Source organism: Chionomys nivalis, chromosome 3 (assembly GCF_950005125.1).
Source record: "Chionomys nivalis chromosome 3, mChiNiv1.1, whole genome shotgun sequence".
In the NCBI taxonomy this organism is placed as follows: domain Eukaryota; kingdom Metazoa; phylum Chordata; class Mammalia; order Rodentia; family Cricetidae; genus Chionomys; species Chionomys nivalis.
The window spans coordinates 100,864,184-100,882,101 of NC_080088.1; positions in this window are offsets into that span (position 1 = coordinate 100,864,184).

The following is a 17,918-nucleotide window of genomic DNA, read 5'->3' on the forward strand; positions in this document are numbered from 1 at the left end:
ATGACTCAATGGTAGAGCTCCTGCCTAGAATCCCCCAGTGAGGGGCTGAGGTGTGACTCAGTGGTAGAGCCCCTGCCTAGAATTCCTCAGTGAGGAGCTGGGTGTGGCTCAATGGTAGAGTCCCTGCCTAGAATCCCCCAGTGAGGGGCTGGGGTGTGGCTCAGTGGTAGAGCACCTGCCTAGAATCCCCCGGTCAGGGGCTATGAGTATAGCTCAGTGGGGAGCATGAACGGCTAACATTCCCCAACGAATGGATAAGGGCAAGGATTAGTGGGAGAGTGCTGGACTAGCTTCCTCCAGTGAGGGACTAGGGCATGATTGACTGGTAGGGTGCTTACCTTGATTCACAGTGATGGGCTGGGGCATGTCTCAGTGTCAGAGACCTTGCTAGCTCGCAGAAGACCTTGACTTTTATCTCCAGCACCGCAAAAGAACAGGAACAAATATGAAACATACACACAGAATCAATGGTTCTAATAGCTATTAAATGAAAGAGATCGAGGTCAGGCGGGCTCAGATTTAATAGTTTCTTACTAAAGAACAAACCACATAAAATTATGAACTCGATGCCATTGTTTCCCAGGAGCAAATTGATTGAGAAATATCTGAATGAACTTTCTACTTTCGTTTTAAGCTGATTCAAGCGCTGGGCTCTGGTCCGGACAATTATTGATTATGTGTAACTGGAATTGTATTTAAGTCCCTCATCTCAGTCTTATTCTAAGAAGTGCATTCAACTAACACCCTTAAGAGCTGATGACTATAATCAGCCCATCATAATAATAACAATTACAGTAATGATAACAATACCCTTGAATCCCACTTCACAGTTGATACAATGCCTGCCTTCCGAGATACTTTCCCATGCACACTCTCATGCACAAAATGATGTTTTACTATGAAGGCATGGATTAGGCTCTAAAGCAAAGAATTATAAACAGAGCAGAAGACTGCTCATGAGCCAGCACATCATGCTCTGGAGAGCAAGCCTTCTCTGTGCTCCTCGGAATCTCTGGATTCAATCTCTGTGTCTGAAGATACCAGCCCAACTTCTGAGGCCCACCCTCTCCCTCTCTGTGGGTTGTCTGGCCTTGAATTCCTCTAGACCCTCTCAGTCTGTCGAGTAGAGAAACTGGAAGTGTCCAGGAATTAGCATCCATCTAGACATTCATATCCTTAACTAACAATTGGTAGATTTGGAAACTGAAGATGGAATCTAAAGAAGGGAGTGAGAGAGGGAGGAGGGAAGGAACCTTAGATGTATTCAGTGGGTTAGAGGTGCATCCTAGTATTTTGATACTTGGGATGCCTAGCTTCTGTGCTCCCTGATATTCTCCTACCATCTGTATATTTAGAAAATTTGCTTTACTAACATGGGCTAGTATGTTATTAGCATGGGCGTGTGTGTGTGTGTGTGTGTGTGTGAGAGAGAGAGAGAGAGAGAGAGAGAGAGAGAGAGAGAGAGAGAGAGAATCCCCAACCCTTTAGCTCTTGGTTAGCATGTATTAGTGGATTTTCTTATCGTCGATACAACACATTTTACCAAAGAGGGGTTTGATTTGGCTCACAGTTTCAGAGGTCAGTCCATCATGGCAGGGAAGGCATGAGGGCACTGGGTGTGGGGCAGCTGGTAGCATGGCATCCACAGTCAGGAAGCAGGCAGGGGTAACGGCTGGCACTCAATTTGCCCTCTCCTTTGTATTCACCCCAGCCCATGAGATGGTGTCACTCACAATCAGAGTGGGTCTTCCCACTTCTCTTAATCCAGTCTAGAAACTCTCTTGCAGACCTGTCTAGAAGTCTGTTTCCATGGTGATTCTTGTTAGGTTTGTGCCCCAGGCTAATCAGATGGCATTTTTCTGCAGTGTTACAGACATTAGCAGGCACCCCACTATGGGTGTGTCTGTGAGTCTGTAACAAGCTCCTTGGGCACCTGGACTTCAGGAAAGCAATGACAAATCCCAGAGACAGAGTGGCCTGGTCCTTATTAGTTGATTCTGGGATCCCTGCTGTTTGCCACAGGGAGAGGAAAACAGCCATTGGAGTTTGTAGATACACAGATTCTTCAAGACTAACTGGGGATGAGGAAGCTAGACATCCCAAAATGTACACCCCTGATTCGCTGAATACATTAAGTTTCCTTTCCTCCATCCCTCACCCCATCCTTCTGTAGATTCCTTCCTGACTTCCTCATTGCACAAATACTCCTATCTACTCCAGAATGCTTTCAGATAGACTCTTCGCTCCTCAGGGTGGTCTGAGATCTCCCTCTGTTTTCACTGGACCCTGATACACTCTCTTTCGCATAAAACAGATCTTGTGGTGTGAAGGAACGATTTCTGTCTTCTATTGTTATCTGTGACCTTTCAACTCTAAGATGAAAGTGAAGATTCACAGCCCCAGCAGAGACGGAAGCACCGTGTGTTCCCCAGCACATCTGCACAGAACTGAGCATCAGTGGCCAAAGCGGTAGCTGAGGTTCAAGGGCATCCCACTTTCCCCCATACCTTCTCTCCACGACTCTTCCACATCCCTCTCACCCCTAAATCAATTCTGAATCCATTAACCCTCTTAGAAACTTCTAGGGTAAGTCCTATTAAGTCAGTGATGAAAGAAGCCATGACACCCTGGATCCAACATCAACCGCACTGCCTGAGTCTGTACCTGGAAAGACTCCTTTTCTTAAGGATCGCTTGGTTGTCCATAATGAAGTAGATGCTATTGCTATCAGGCCTCAGTTGTTACAGTTCAAGTACTGAGCCCACAGTGAGCAGTAGTCTGCACACTGTGATTAAGCATAAAGTCATTAATGTTATTAGCATATTGGTTAGGGGCAGAATCTGTGCCCTGGCAGCCTGAATAAGCCAGGCTTGATCACGGGTCCCCGAGGTGCCAACTAAAGGGACAAATAAGAGTAAGAGGCAGAGTAAGGAGATGTGCTAGGTGGTCAGGTTGGGAAGATGAGCAAAGAGGTCCAGGGACTTCTCAAGTACATCTTCATGTTACCTACATGAAGTCTAAGATTAAGTAGTGAGCAAGAGATAAGCATGGCTAAGTGGTCCTGAACAAGGGGTGGCCCTGCTGATTGCTAACCCATCACTGTCTCACTGACAGTCTCCCCTGCAAAGTGGCCTGAGAAATACAGCCCAGGTAGGGGAGGATTTCCAGGGTTTTTGTTCTGGCCTCCTTTACGTTGCTCTTGATGTCTCTCTCCATATTCCTGTTCTCCTGTCACGTGGACATAGTTTCCCCACTTAACTCATCATGGGCCACTCCCAGAGGTCAACCTTCTGTAGGTTTAACCCCCTCATCAGAAAAGATATTGATAAGACATCATCTAACGATCAGAAAAGCAATGCCATAGAACAGGAAATAGCCATCTGAGCCCGTCCTCAGAGAGCTCAGCTTTTGTCATGAGCCTTGTTTGTTGTATCAGGAAAATTAATACTCCTCAGCCAGTTCTTACAGGGTCTGTCTCCGAAGACAGAGTGGAAATAGGCAGATCAAGACACGGCATGCTTTGTGGGAAGATAAATGCCTGCTTCTGAGATGCTCTTAAGAACAAAGAGCGGGCACTTCTTCTATCTCTAGATCTCTGAGTCACAGAATGGTGTCAGAGAGACATGCGCACTTCAGGGTAAAATCTGCTATCCCCACCCACTCCTTTACATTTTCAAACATGAGCAAGTTAGGGTTGGGGGAGACGGCATTTCTTTATACAATGGGATAAACAGTTGAGACTTCTTTAAGAAGTTATGTAGCGTGAACGCATAAGAAACCTCCAGAAGATCTGTATCTGATTAATGGTGACCTCAACACTGGTTACTAATGTGGTTTACCCAGGTTCAGTCAACCACGTAGGCTCTGGGGAAAAATGTAAACATCCTGCTGCAAATCTTTAGGTCTATCTACTGATTTTCTACACAGCCACATTCTCAGAGCCTCTTCTTGGTGCTGTGTAGATCCCCTTGGACTTGAGACCAGCTTCTGCTATAGTTAGTTGAGTAGATAGCAAAATTTCAGAATACAATCGGAACAACTCTGAGCTCTTTCCATCTGCAGAGTTAGGATCCGAGTCTTGGTCCTGACAGCCCCCTAACAAGCCAGATTCATTCACAAGAGTCCAGTTAAAGACACAATAGAGAAAATCGGAAAGGGAGATTGATTTAATATGGACAAACTGGGAAGAACAGAGCGGTCCAGTAGATGCCCTTTCGTGCTAGTCCTTACATGAGGCTTAGGTTTAAATCAGGGTGGGGGTGTGTGCGCATGGGCAAGCATTCTTGATCAGAGTATGGTTGTGGCCATCAAGGGACCATCATTTGTTTTGGCTCCAGCATCTCCAGCAAGGTGGTCTGACAAGTATCAAGACTGCAAAACCTCTTTCAGGCGAGACAAGTTCCTCCTATGGTTGCACCAGGCTTCAGCCTTTTATTTCTCCTAGTATGTGAAATTCTGATTCTTTTGGGTACATGATCTCAAAAGTCTGATATAGGTATAGGTATCTCTGTAAAGTGTTTTTGTTCCTTCTAGGTAAGTCACACATTTAGCCACAGGGGTCGATGATCTTACAATAGAATTTCACTATGTCTAGTAGGACACTGTCCATTTGCCCATGTATGACCCAGGATGGACAGCATAAGAAGTGTGTCCTTTGAATGCCACAGGTCATCCATGGTTTGGGTACATGCATGCACTCTGTTCTAGTTTCTTTTCCAGTGTTACAACAGAACACAGATCCCCCACACCCCAAGCAATCTCAGAAGGAAAGGGTTTATTTGGCTTATACTTCCTTGTCATAGTCCAACATTGAGGGAAGTCAGGACATGAGCTCAAACAGGAATTTAAAGCAAGCAGTAACCATAGAAGAATATGCTTGACAGAATATGCTTGACTGAATTTCTCACTGCTTTGTTCTTAGCTTGCTTTATCATATGGATTAGGATATCCCGACAAGGGAATGGCGTTGTTCAAAGTGGTCTGGATCCTCCTACATCAATTACATCAAGTCAACCCCCACAGAAATGTCTAGAGGCAAATCTGATCTAAACAGTCTAGGCTTTCCTCTAAGATGACCATGGGCTATGTTGTGTTGGTAATTAAAGGTATCTAGGACCCATGCCAAAGTCAAATTAGACTGTACTGCACATGTCAAATTCTACAGTCCTGATCCTTCTTTTGTACTTGCTCTGCCAAGGCTTGCTTCTCTCCTGCTCTTGTTACCACGGACCTCCATGGTGCTAGCTCCAATGCTCCATTTGAGTCCTGTGTCACATGTCATCAGTCAGCAACATTGACCAGCCACTCACCCATTCTTCACTAGTTAATTTCCTTTATGTGGCTTCCAAGATACCAGGTTCTAATTCTCATATTCTGCCCTCTCAGGTTCTTTGGTTGGAGTCTTTCTCTCAAATGAGTAAGATCAGAAAGGTTTGAGTATCAAGACTGCGTCGTTGCTACAGTTAGTCTAAGCCACTGAGTGTGTGTGTGTGTGTGTGTGTGTGTGTGTGTGTGTGTGTGTGATGGAATCTCTCTTTTTCTGCACCTGGAACTCACTGCTTTGACTATACTCACTGGCCTGCAGCCCCTGGGGTTCCTCCTCTTTATGCCTTTTTAGTGAAGGGATTGCAGCATGCTCCTCATTGGACTCTTATCTAGGTTCTGGGAACTGAACTGGGGTCCTCATACTTGTGTATCAAGCACTTTACATCTGTTCATCTGCCTAGTTTCCAATTTAAAATGTCATCAGTAAGTCAAATTCATAACTCTTACCCAAACCCAAATCTTACCCTAATCAGAACCTGAACTAACTCTAATCATAACCTCATCCCTAACCTTAGACAGAACCTTAAGCCTAATCATGCATCTACAGTTTGGGTTGGTCTGACAGTTAGGGTCACTAGCTTTCCTCTTTCACACATAACTTTTCATTGCCTCCCTCACCCCTCTGCCTACAGCCTCTTTTTTGTGGTTGATTTTGTTTACGCTGGCCAAACATCTTGAAGACATTCATGGTTTCTCTTTTTTCTCTTACTCCGCAGTCAAACCTGCCTTCCAATCATGGCAAATGTTTCCCTACATTATTTCTGTAGTCTGGTATTCTCTCACATCCAGCCCATTCCATTACAACTATGGTCGTCAATATCAGCAGCTAATTTGACAGGATTGTAGATACCATACGACCGCTGCTTCACATTCCTGTTGCTATGCCTGCCCCACCATGATGGACTGTATCCCCTACAACTGTGAGCCCGAATAAACCCTTCTTATGTGGCTTTCGTTGTGTATTTTATCACAGCAGAGAGAAGAGTCACTAGCAACATCTTAGTATTATCACTTCTCCTTCTACTTCTAAACTTGTCCTTGTTTCTTTAAGTTCAAAATGGTGTCAGAAGGATTTTCTTGAATGCATTAGCATATTATCTTTACACTGTGGGTCAAATTCTCCAGTGATTCCCAATGAACAAGAACAACAACCAATGTTATTTTTTTTAATCTCTCTGAATTGTAGAGTTCCAGCAATACTTTTCGGACACATTTCTCTTGACTGTAACCTTAATAAACTTATTGTTCACCAAGTTAGACTTCAGTGCAATCATTACATTTGTGGGTTCCCTCTCTGGGATGAGTAGACTTGTGTCTATAGTGTCTCCCAGAACACAGCAGTTCACCTGTAGGAGTTCCAGGAAATAAATCTACTTTTCCTATAGCAATTTGAATGAGTTCTTGTTACTAGAATATTCATGTTTCCTTCCTGTCTCTGAGTCAACAGACCCTGGCTGTGATCCAGAAGGTCAGCTTCAAGCTGGGTTCGAGGCTTTCTTCCATGTTGAAGACTCTTTCAAATATCTAAGTTTTATTCAACCTTAGTTTATTGCTTATGAAAACAACAACCCTGAGATGGCTCAGCTTATGAAATGCTTGTGCCCCACAAGCTCATGGACCTGAGTTTGATCTCTAGAACCCACATCAAAACAAAACAAAACAAAACAAAAGGCAAAAACAAGTGTGGCAGTGTACGCTTGTAATTCCAGCTATGCTGACTCTGAGATACACATACTTAAACATGAACCTGTACCTGCATATACATATATGTACATAACACACACATACACATGCACTCTTGTGCACTCCAGTGCATAGAGAAATGAGATAAATATCCCTGAGATCAAGAGAACACCATTATTTTTACTAGATATTTTTGGAATTTAATTATAACCAGCTTATCCGATGATATATTTGTATTTTCCCTTAATTGGGAAATTTTGCCTCTCTACAATATATTTGTAAGAAGCCTGATAGCATGCATAACAACAATAGCAGATATTTATGGAGACCCTGTAGGTGCTGTGCACTGCTGTAATCTCTTCCATGTGTTAATCTCGTTAATCATCACAACAACCTCCGTAGCAAATGCCCTCACTTCCTGATGAAGGTATCTGGAAACAGAGTGTGGCAGGATAGTAAATGAGGGGCAGGTATCCAAATTAATTCATCAAAGAGGTCAGGTAGTGGAAAGACTGGGAATCCCTCCCAACTAAAGCTAGTTGAAACAAAACAGAGAATATTCTGGAAGAGGCTGTGCAGTCCCTTGGAGAAGGCAAAGCTATGTAAGTAACTCTTTTATTATTCATAACTCTGAACTGGTGTGGGATTGTTTTGTGACTTACGTCATCAAATGACTTCTAAAGGATCAGAACTCATGAGGTGAGGGGCTTGAAAGAGTCTCTCTACACAGCTTACTAGGTCACTTCTCCCCTTAGGAATGCTATCTCTCTCGCTTTCCTTTCTGTGTTGTGCAAGTGTGTATGTATGTGTGTGTTCATGTGTGTAAATGATTGCTGGGAGAATCTGACAGGCAGAGATGCCCAGAGAAGACTGACAATTCCCTTGAGCTGTTGACGAGCCACATAGGGACCTTCAGAGATGCAGCTCTTTTGAGTTACCACTCATCTTAGGGTGGGTTTCTCACCAATGTGACTTCTAGTGGGTTGTCCACGCCCTAAGAATAACTCCTGACTCACACCCCTAAAAATAATCTCAAAAATCCCACTGATTCATCATGTTGGACTTCTCTAGAATTGTTCCTTTGGTCCATTGTTAGTGCCCTGTCTAGGTTAAGTAGAGACTCCCCCCCGCCCCCGAAAAAGCCACATAATAGTTATCAGTTGGTGCTCCTTGCATAACAGTCCCAGGGGACCCACTCCTCTGCCTTCTCACGTATCAGATGCTTTTTCGGCTATAATGCCCTTTCTCTGGCATCCAGCATAGCTGCAGGGTGACGCCTCTAACAATGTACATGCTTCCTCCTAATTAGAGCGTCATCATTATTTCAGAATACTAGAGATGAAAACATTCTGTTGGATTCAAAACATATTTGCATAATCATAAGAAGCCTCAACATTATATTTGTCATGGCAAAGAAAGAGGAGCTGTTAGCGCCTTTAAATACACTTCAACTGCAGTGGATTTGCAAATGGCTGCAAAACATGGCTTTAAACTTTTTATCACCTACCAGCATGGAAGAAAATTTTTTGCTGATGTCAACTGTTAAAAATTGAGAACTGGGGGCATGACTCAGTGATAAAATATCTGCCTAGACTCCCCCAGTGAGTGACTAGGCCTTGATGTAGAGGAAGAGCTCCTGCCTAGAATCCCCCAGTGAGGGGCTGGGGTGTGACTCAGTGGTAGAGCCCCTGCCTAGAATCCCCCAATGAGGGGCTGGGGTGTGGCTCAGTGGTAGAGCCCCTGCCTAGAATTCCCCAGTGAGGGGCTGGGGTGTGACTCAGTGGTAGAGCCCCTGCCTAGAATCCCCCAATGAGGGGCTGGGGTGTGGCTCAGTGGTAGAGCCCCTGCCTAGAATTCCCCAGTGAGGGGCTGGGGTGTGACTCAGTGGTAGAGCCCCTGCCTAGAATCCCCCAGTGAGGAGCTGGGGTGTGACTCAGTAGCAGAAGGCAAAGCTCTGTGTTTAATCCTCAGCACCCAAAACACAATATGATCAAAAAGGCAATAGGAAAGTTAAGGTGAAATTCTTAAAATACCCAAATAATTGTTTGCACCATTACCTCCTGCTACCAAAAATGAACAAAAGACAAAAACAAAGTAGCAGAAAAGAACAGCAACAAAAAGGATAAAATGGTAGCCTGTTATCCTTGAAGCCCTGGCTTCGGGCTCCATCATCACCATCATCATCAACCCTGAATGAACTGATACTTGTGGAATGATGCTGGAGTATAGGGATTATTATAAGGCACATTGTATCCTTACCAGACTGCATATGATGGAATAAATGTAGCTTGATAACTTCTTAAGAGTGCTGAACATAATGATACACGCTTGTCATCCCAACAGCACTCAGAAGTCTAAGACAGGAGGATCACACTGAGTTCAAGTTAAAGGCCAGACTAGGCTATACTATGATTTAAAAACAAAAACAACCCCTGCCAAAAAACAAACAAACAAAAAAAAAAAAACCTAACCAAACTAAAACAGCAGCAGCAACAATAAAAACCCATCAAAATAGTATAATGTAGTGGGATGCATCTGTAATCCCAATACTCAGGAAACTGAAGCAAGGGAATATGGAGTTTGAGACCAGCCTAGAGTATACAGTAAGACTGTGTGTCAAAAATAAATAACAAGAAAGAAACAGATACAACTACTGGAACCAAAGAGAGTAGGCCATCAAATCTTTATGAGATTGAATGAAACTGATAATAACACAATATCCAGAGAAACTCCTAATGTTTGAAAATGTAGCAAACTATTTATAAATAATCCAAGCATTAAAAATTTACAAAAAATATAGAAAATGTTTTGAACAGAATCACAATGGAAGCTTAATATAATGAAAAATATCAGCCAAAATAGAGTTTAAAGAATTTTTTTAATTTTTATATTAGGGGTTTAGAGGGGACAGGGATGGAGTGTGTGCTGAAGGCAAAGGCGTAAGTCACAAACAAATCCCACACCAGTTTGGAATTATGATTAATAGAATGGTTATTTATTTAAAGGGGAAAAAAACTTACAGATCACCGTCCCAGACAACAGCCCTCTTCGCAATCAGGAAGGGAGTCTAGTCACCGGAAGCAGAGCAGGAAGTAAGAGAGAGCGAGGAGGAAAGTGGCCGCTTTTTTAAAGAGAGAGAGACCACACCCCAATGGGCTGGTATTTCAGCGGCTATTACACATGGATGTCGGTGCACATACAGACCAGAAGAAGGTGCTCTATCCCCTGGAACTCGGGTTTCTGATGGTGATGAACCATCTGTCATGGGTGTTAGGAGAAAAACTTGCATCCGCTGCAAAAGAAGTCTGTGCCTATAACTGCTGAGCCATCCTGCCAGCTCCTAAAGTGGAATTTAGAGAGACCTGTACAGCTCTTAGTAATTATGAAGATCTAATCTTAATTGCCCATTTTGAGAAGGAGAAGAAGGAGAAGCAGCAGCTAGGGAGAAAAAATTGAACCACAGATACCTAGAAGGAAATAAACAATTAGTACAGATGAAGGACACAAAACCAATGAAATAATAAGAAAGTCTATAAAGCCCAAAGCTGACTCTTTGATATTTTTAATGAAATTGATAAGCATAAAGGTTTAAATCTGACAAATGAGGGAATGAGAAAGACAACAGAAATAGAGTATAAGTCGTCAATATTACTCATCACGTGATTATACAGAGTGAATAGGAAAGGAAAGGGCCTTATGGAAAATTTGTGCCAATAAATTCAACAACTTGGATTTAATTAATTGATTAATAAAATCAATATATGTGTAATATATTTAAAAACCTTACTATAAGAAAAGCTCCAGACCCAGATATTTTTCAGTGGTGAATTATATCAAACATATAAGAAACAGAATTAGGCTGATTGCACACAAACTCTGTCAGAAAATAGTGGTAACACTTGTCAATTTATTTCATAAATCTTCATTAAGCAACTACTAAAACAAGGCAAATATGTCAGAAGAAAACCACATAAATGGTATTTGACTGCTATGATTTTAAAGGCAAAAGCTCCCTACAAACTCTTCCATGTGTTTGTTGAGGAACCTTTGGGAAGTGGAATCTTATTGGAGAAAGTGGGTTACTGAGGGTGGTACTTGAGGTCATCTACTCCTGCCCCACTTCCTGTTTATTCTGTTTTCTAATTGTATAATGTGACCAAATGTCTCCTACCTATGCCACCATGCTTTCCCCCAAGATATGAACTCAGTCCCTTCAAACTGTAAACAAGAACAATCCCTTCTCTGCTTACTTACTACCTGGCATAGCTTCTTGTCTGCTACTTTGACCCCTAGCTGGTAGCACTGTTTTAGCAGGTTCTGGAACCTTTGAAAAGTAGGGCCTTCATGGAAGAAATGGATCACTAACCAGATGGCACGTGAAGGTTATAACCCAGGACAGCTTGCTGTAAGAACTGTCCCTGTTCCTGCCACACACACCTGACCCCTGCGCGTGCCCCATGAAGTGCAAAATAATAGCCACGTGTTCCCACCATCCACCTTTCCTTCCTCACCACCATGGGCTCGACCTTTTCAAATGGCGAGTCAAACTGAGCCCCTTCCCCCTTATGTTGTTTTGTTGTGTGGTGATAGGATTCAAATCGGTGGTTGCCTACTGCCCAGGGTCAGGCTAGAGAGTAACTAACTACAAAGCAAGTGGGGAGCATCTGGAAACTTTTGAAAACCCCCCAGAGATGTGATGGAGTTAGAGGATCTGGGTCTTTGATACAATTGTTCTATGTCTAATTGTCATGGCACAGTAATTACATGATTGAACCCAATTTGTTCAAACGGCAGTGTGGTTCATCTGAAGCAAGTGGATTTTGCTATTGAATAAATTATGTTCCAAAAAAGCTGGAGGGGAAAGTTAGGTGAACATGCCTAAGCTGATCATTTTTAAAAACCTAGAAATGATGGTGTTTGAAAGTTTTATGTGAATTCAATATTTAGTATCATCTTTAATCCTGTCAATTCAGCCCTTCTTAAGGATATGAGAAGGGGAAAAAAACAGCCAAAAGGAAATGCTTGATTTTCCTTTCTTTACTGTGCATATGTGTGCTGTATGCATGTGTCCATATCCTGTGTGCACACGTGTATGTGTGCGGTGGAGTTATGTGAATGTGTGGAGCACAGAGTGCAATCTCTGATATCTTCTTCTTTCACTCTCCACCTAAGTTTTTTGAGGCAAGATCTCTCACTGAACCTGGGACTCACCATCTTGACCAGACTGGTTGCCAGGAGAGCCCAGGCATTCTCTCTCTGCTCCCCAACACCATGATTGCAAGTATATACTGCCTTGTTCAGCTCTGTGAGTGTGTGTGTATATGTGTGTGTCTGTGTGTGTATATCTGTGTGTGTATTTGTGTGTGTGCATGTGCGTGCCAGTGTGCATGTATGTGTCTGTGTGTGTGTGTGCATGTGTACATGCAAATGTTTGTGTGAGAGAGAGCGTGTGTGTGCTTGTGTGTGTCTGTGTGTGAGTATGTGTGTATGCATATGTGCATGCATGTGTCTCTGTGTGTGCATGTCTGTGTGTGTGTGTGTCTGTAGGGGGGAAAGGATGCTAGGATCAAACTCAGGTTCTCATGCTGTGCAGAAGCAATTCACCACTTTTTCATCAGTCTCCTAAAGTTCTCCTCGGGGTCCTCATTTATTTAAGTGTCCTGTGCAATTATTACCACTTCTGTGTATTTGAGACACACAGACATTAGGAAATAATACCCTATGTTGTTTATGTGAATTTCCCCAGGAAACTAGCACAGTGAAGGATGCAGTGAAAGATCTGAATCAAATGACTTGCTTTTATTTTTCTTATCATCTTAATTTAATTCATTGGCACTTACTCCGTTCATGGTACTGTACAGCCACAAACATGAAATGCTTTTGGATTATTCACATGACTAAAATGGAGAGCCCATGCCCTTGTGTGTTTCGATGGCCAATTCATCACAACTTAAGCCGGGCGGTGGTGGCGCACGCCTTTAATCCCAGCACTTGGGAGGCAGAGGCAGGCGGATCTCTGTGAGTTCGAGACCAGCCTGGTCTACAAGAGCTAGTTCCAGGGCAGGCTCCAAAACCACAGAGAAACCCTGTCTCGAAAAACCAAAAAAAAAAAAAAAAAAAAAAATCACAACTTAAAAACATCTGAGAAGAGAGGCTCAATGAGACAGAATTGTCTACCTTGGCTTGGCTTGTGCACATGCCTATGGGAGATGATATGGAAAAGACCCAGCCCACTGTGGGCAGCACCATCCTCTAGGCAGAATACGGTGGAGCTGTACCACTGAGTACAAGCAAGCAGTAACGTGAGAGTGTATGCACTTGTGTCTCTCTGCTCTTGACGTGCATGGGATAGAACTAACTTTTCTGTGTCTGCAATGAGGAGCTGTCACCTGGAATTATGAACTGGAATAAAGCCCTTTCTGCCCCGGATTGCTTTTTGTCAAGGCATTTTGTCACAGCAACAGAAGTGAAACTCAAACACCTTGAATTTTTTTAAAAACTGTTCTTTGTATTCCTGCTTGAATTTCCCAAGTCCACAGATATTCTGCCACTCCATTCAGAGCCAAGAGTGACATGAAAAGATTTATGCACATAGTATTTTAAACAGTTCTGCTTTTCACACATTATACAAAAGCATCACACACACACACACTTTGGTGACTATGACGATTTGCCCAAGGTCACAGTTTTTCTTAGTGCAAAACCTGCTAGCATTCTAACATGCCTAACAACCTGTCAATTTTCACACTGGTTAGTGGATAATCTGCACGTAAAAAAAAATCACGCTGGTGCACTGAAATAGTAAAGAGCATCTATTTAAAAGACTTGAAAAGTTGGTTCACAAAATAAAATACTGTCTAAACCAAGGAGGTGCATGCCCCAAGACCTTTGAAGTGATTTCAGTAGCATTAGCCTTAAAGTGTTCCTGGATGGTATTACTTCAACGACTCAACTGTGCCTCACTCGCCAGCTGGTCCAGGGAGAATGTCGTCCTTTCTGCTTTCTGAGTTAGACAAGTGGCTTGCCATGGTCAACTGGTCAACCCACGCCCTGAGGAATGATGGAAGAAAGCTTTGCTAGAGAAAAAGTGGAGTTTATTGGGTGTCTGTCCACACCTCCTAAATTTAGTGTCCAATTAAAATTGGGCAGTTAAAAGCATTTGTTTCCATCCCACAGTGAGGTTAGGGAAATAGGGACCATTACAGAAGTTGGCAACTGAGAACAGCTAGACAAACTATGCTGAGTGTCCCAGCAATAGTGAATGGAGCAGAGCAAGCAAACCCAAGAGCAGTGGTGATTGCTCAGAATATGTTCTCAGCATGTCTCTGATGCCAGTAATGGTGCAATGAGACGCCCAGTAACAACCTTGAGGATTACTGACCCCAATGGGTGGATGTGCTGGTTAGTTTTGGCTATCAATGTGAGCCAACCTAAAATCATCTAAGTAGGGAGCCTCTGTTGAAGAATTACCTAGGCCAGAATCGTCTGTGAGCATATTCAGATTATCTGTATTGTTAATTGGCTTAGAAGACCCTCCCTGAATGTAGGTGACTACTTTTTAGGCTGGGCTCTGGTCTGTTGAAGAGCAGAGAAAACCAGCTGAGAGGCAAGCAAGAAACCAAGCAAGGATCTTTGCCTTCCTCTCTCTAATACTCCCTATAAACATAATGATTTAAGTGCCTGCCTTGACTTCCTTGCAAAATTGGACAGTAACTTGGAATTATAAGTCAAATAAACCCCTTCCTGCCCCAATTGCTTTTATCAGAATATTTTATAATAGCGACAGAAATGAAACTAGAATAGCGGGCAAGGATTTAAAGTACTGCACCGGGTCCTCCGCTGACCTGACATAAAAGGCAAAGAAACTGAGCCGACATACAATACAATAGAAGATGGGCTCTGAAATCAGTCAGGCCCTGACTTCACTTTAGCCTCTTCTCTTCTAAGAGTGTGATTTTTTCTTAGTGAGCCGTTTAATGACTCCATGAGAAGTAGGGTCTATCCTCTGCTTCCATGTGTTTTACGTTTAGGTATTCAGCTAAGCTTGGACCAATAGTGCATTGTTGATATGTGCATCTTGGACTAGGCAGGTAACCATGTTGGTAAAGTGTGTGCTGTGGAAGCATAAGGACTGAGTTTGAATCCTCACAACCCATGAGAAAACAGCCAGGTATGGTGGTGTGCACTTGAAGTTCCCCACACTGGGCAGGTGGCCAAGATAAGTGGATTCTTGGGGTTTGCTGGCCAAACAGAAATGGGGAGCTCAAGGTCAACTGGGAGAAACTCTCTCAAAAACCCAAAATGGGAAGCACTCCAAGATGAGATCAAAGGATGATCTTTGACTTACATAAGTACATAAATACATGTGCTTGTGCGCCTCCACACATGCTGGCACACACATGTGCACATGCATAAATAGCCAAATATACAACAAAATAAATTAACATCTGTACTACACATGTTCAGATTTTCTGTCATTCTCTGACAAAAACCATTTATAATCACTTATGTTGTACAAAGTATTATAAATCATCAAAAAAAAGTATACAGGAGGCTGAGCTTGGTGGCACACACCTTTAATCCCAGCTCTCAGAAAGCAGAGGCAGGTCGATTTCTGTAAGTCAAAAATTAGCCTGGTCTACACAGAAGCTTCCAGAAGGATGCATGAAGGTTCTTTGTGAACATGGGACTCAAACATGCACGGATTTTAGTAGTAAAGGAGAACCTAGGACTGAAGTATAGCTCACTTGTCAGAGTGATTGTGGAGCATGCAAAAAGCCTTGGAATACATCTCCAGCCGTTCATAAACTAGATGTGATGGTGCACACCCATCATCTCAACACTTAGGGGGTGGATGCAGGAGAATCAGAAATTCAAGGTCATTCTTCACTACACAGTGAACTTGAAATAAGCTTAGAAGAGATGAGACTCTGTGTCTAAAATGGGACAGGGGAGGGCATCCTGGAACCAAACACACAAAGCACACCAAAGCGAGGACTGTGTTGCTATTATTATTAAAAATAATAAGAGATATAGGTTGGGGAGATGGCTCAGTGGTTAAAGCATTTGCTGTGCAAATGTTGGGACCTGATTTGGATTCCCAGAAGTCACTTAAATGCTGCCTGGGCACAATGGACACCTATAATACCAGCCTCTGAAAGTGGAGAAAAGGGATTCCCCAGAATGAACTGAATAGTGATACAAGCCATATCAGCACTCTGCGTTTGACTGAGAGACTTTGCCTCAATGAACAAGGTGAGAGAGCAATAGAGGATGATTCCCAACATCCACCTCAGGCACATACACTTGTGCACAAACACACACTTGCAAATATGCATGGACACACACATAGGTGCACACACAGGCCTGTACGCAAATGGAAAGAGGGTAAAATTATACATAAATAAAATAAGTTATATAACAGCAAAAGTCTACAAAATAGGAGTTAAACTGGAATCTATCTGACGAACATAAATATTCTTTCTTATTTGCAAATTCCACTATCAACTGCTTCCACGCATTGGTTTTATAGTACTCAGAGATTCAGTTGAGACTTGTGAAAAAAATTGCCATAGTTCGTTCAGGCTACTGAAAGTAATGACTAAATAGAAGCATTTCTCTGTTTGTTTGTTTTTTCTCCCCTTTTGAGTGGACTAATCCTATCTAAAGGAAGCAAACAGCTCAGACCTCATTTTCCCTCAGAAGCCCATGTGATTTTTCTTAGCCTTACGGTAGAACTGCCTGTTAAATTGCGACTTCTGTTTGCAAAAGATCTATCTTCCAGCATAATGATGTATGTGCAAGAAGCCACGCCATCTCCTCGAAATCCATACACTCTATTTTTCTTCTCAGAGGCACAACGTAAAATTGCCATCTTAATGACAGAGTCAATAATTATTTAATTCATGTAGAACACACTGCCAAGCAGTTCTCGGCCACTCCAACCAACAGGAGCCTCCTGGGAACAGTAACACAGTCGACCAATTTCACTGTAGATACAGAACTCATGGAGGTGACAGGTAAGGAAGGAAGAGCGGGGTGGGGGTGAGGTTAATGACTGTTGTGTACACAGTGTGTTTAGAAACAGAGAAGAAGAGTGGGGTGGGGGTGGGGTTAATGACTGTTGTGTACACAGTGTGTTTAGAAACAGAGAAGTGAGAGAGATCAATTAAAAGGAAACAAACTCAAGGAGAAAAGGGGTGCAGAGCAATGGTTCAGTAGTTAAAAGTGGGTACGTAATGCTCTTGCCAACAACCCAAGTTTGATCCCTAGCACCCACATCAAGAGTTCACAACTGCCTGAAACTCCAGCTCCTGGAAATCTAACATCCTCTGGCCGCCATGGGTGCCTGAATTCACAAGCACTCACAAGGGTGTGCGCGCATACATGCACACACAAACACACACACGCATATTTAAAACATTTTTTTTAAAAATGTCAAAAGATATATATGATCTGAAGAGAAACCAGCTGGGAAAAGAATACATTCTGAGATACTAAGATAGAGAGATCACGAAGGGCATAAAGGATCCATATAGCCATTTGCGGCAGACATCCTTGTAAATATATAGAGATGGGATTTGTTGTCTCAGATGGAAGTTACTTCTAATAGAACTAAAGTACCTGGGCGCCTAAGACTGGGGAAAAATGGTTTAAAGTCACCCTTTAAAATTTTTGCTAAGAAAGGTCTATATGGTTTAAGATACCCAAATTTATAGGGGTGGTTACCGTTAATGCACCAACCTAAATGCGTGCTATTTTTACCGCACAACTGATTCCCCTGTGCGGGTTGATCAATAGCCAGAACAAGAGGGAAATGGAACAGCTTAAATTACTGGTACAGCCATAATTGGATGTTGGACATATAGAGTCCCCAATTAGTCTTGAAATACTCCTGTTTCCACCACACC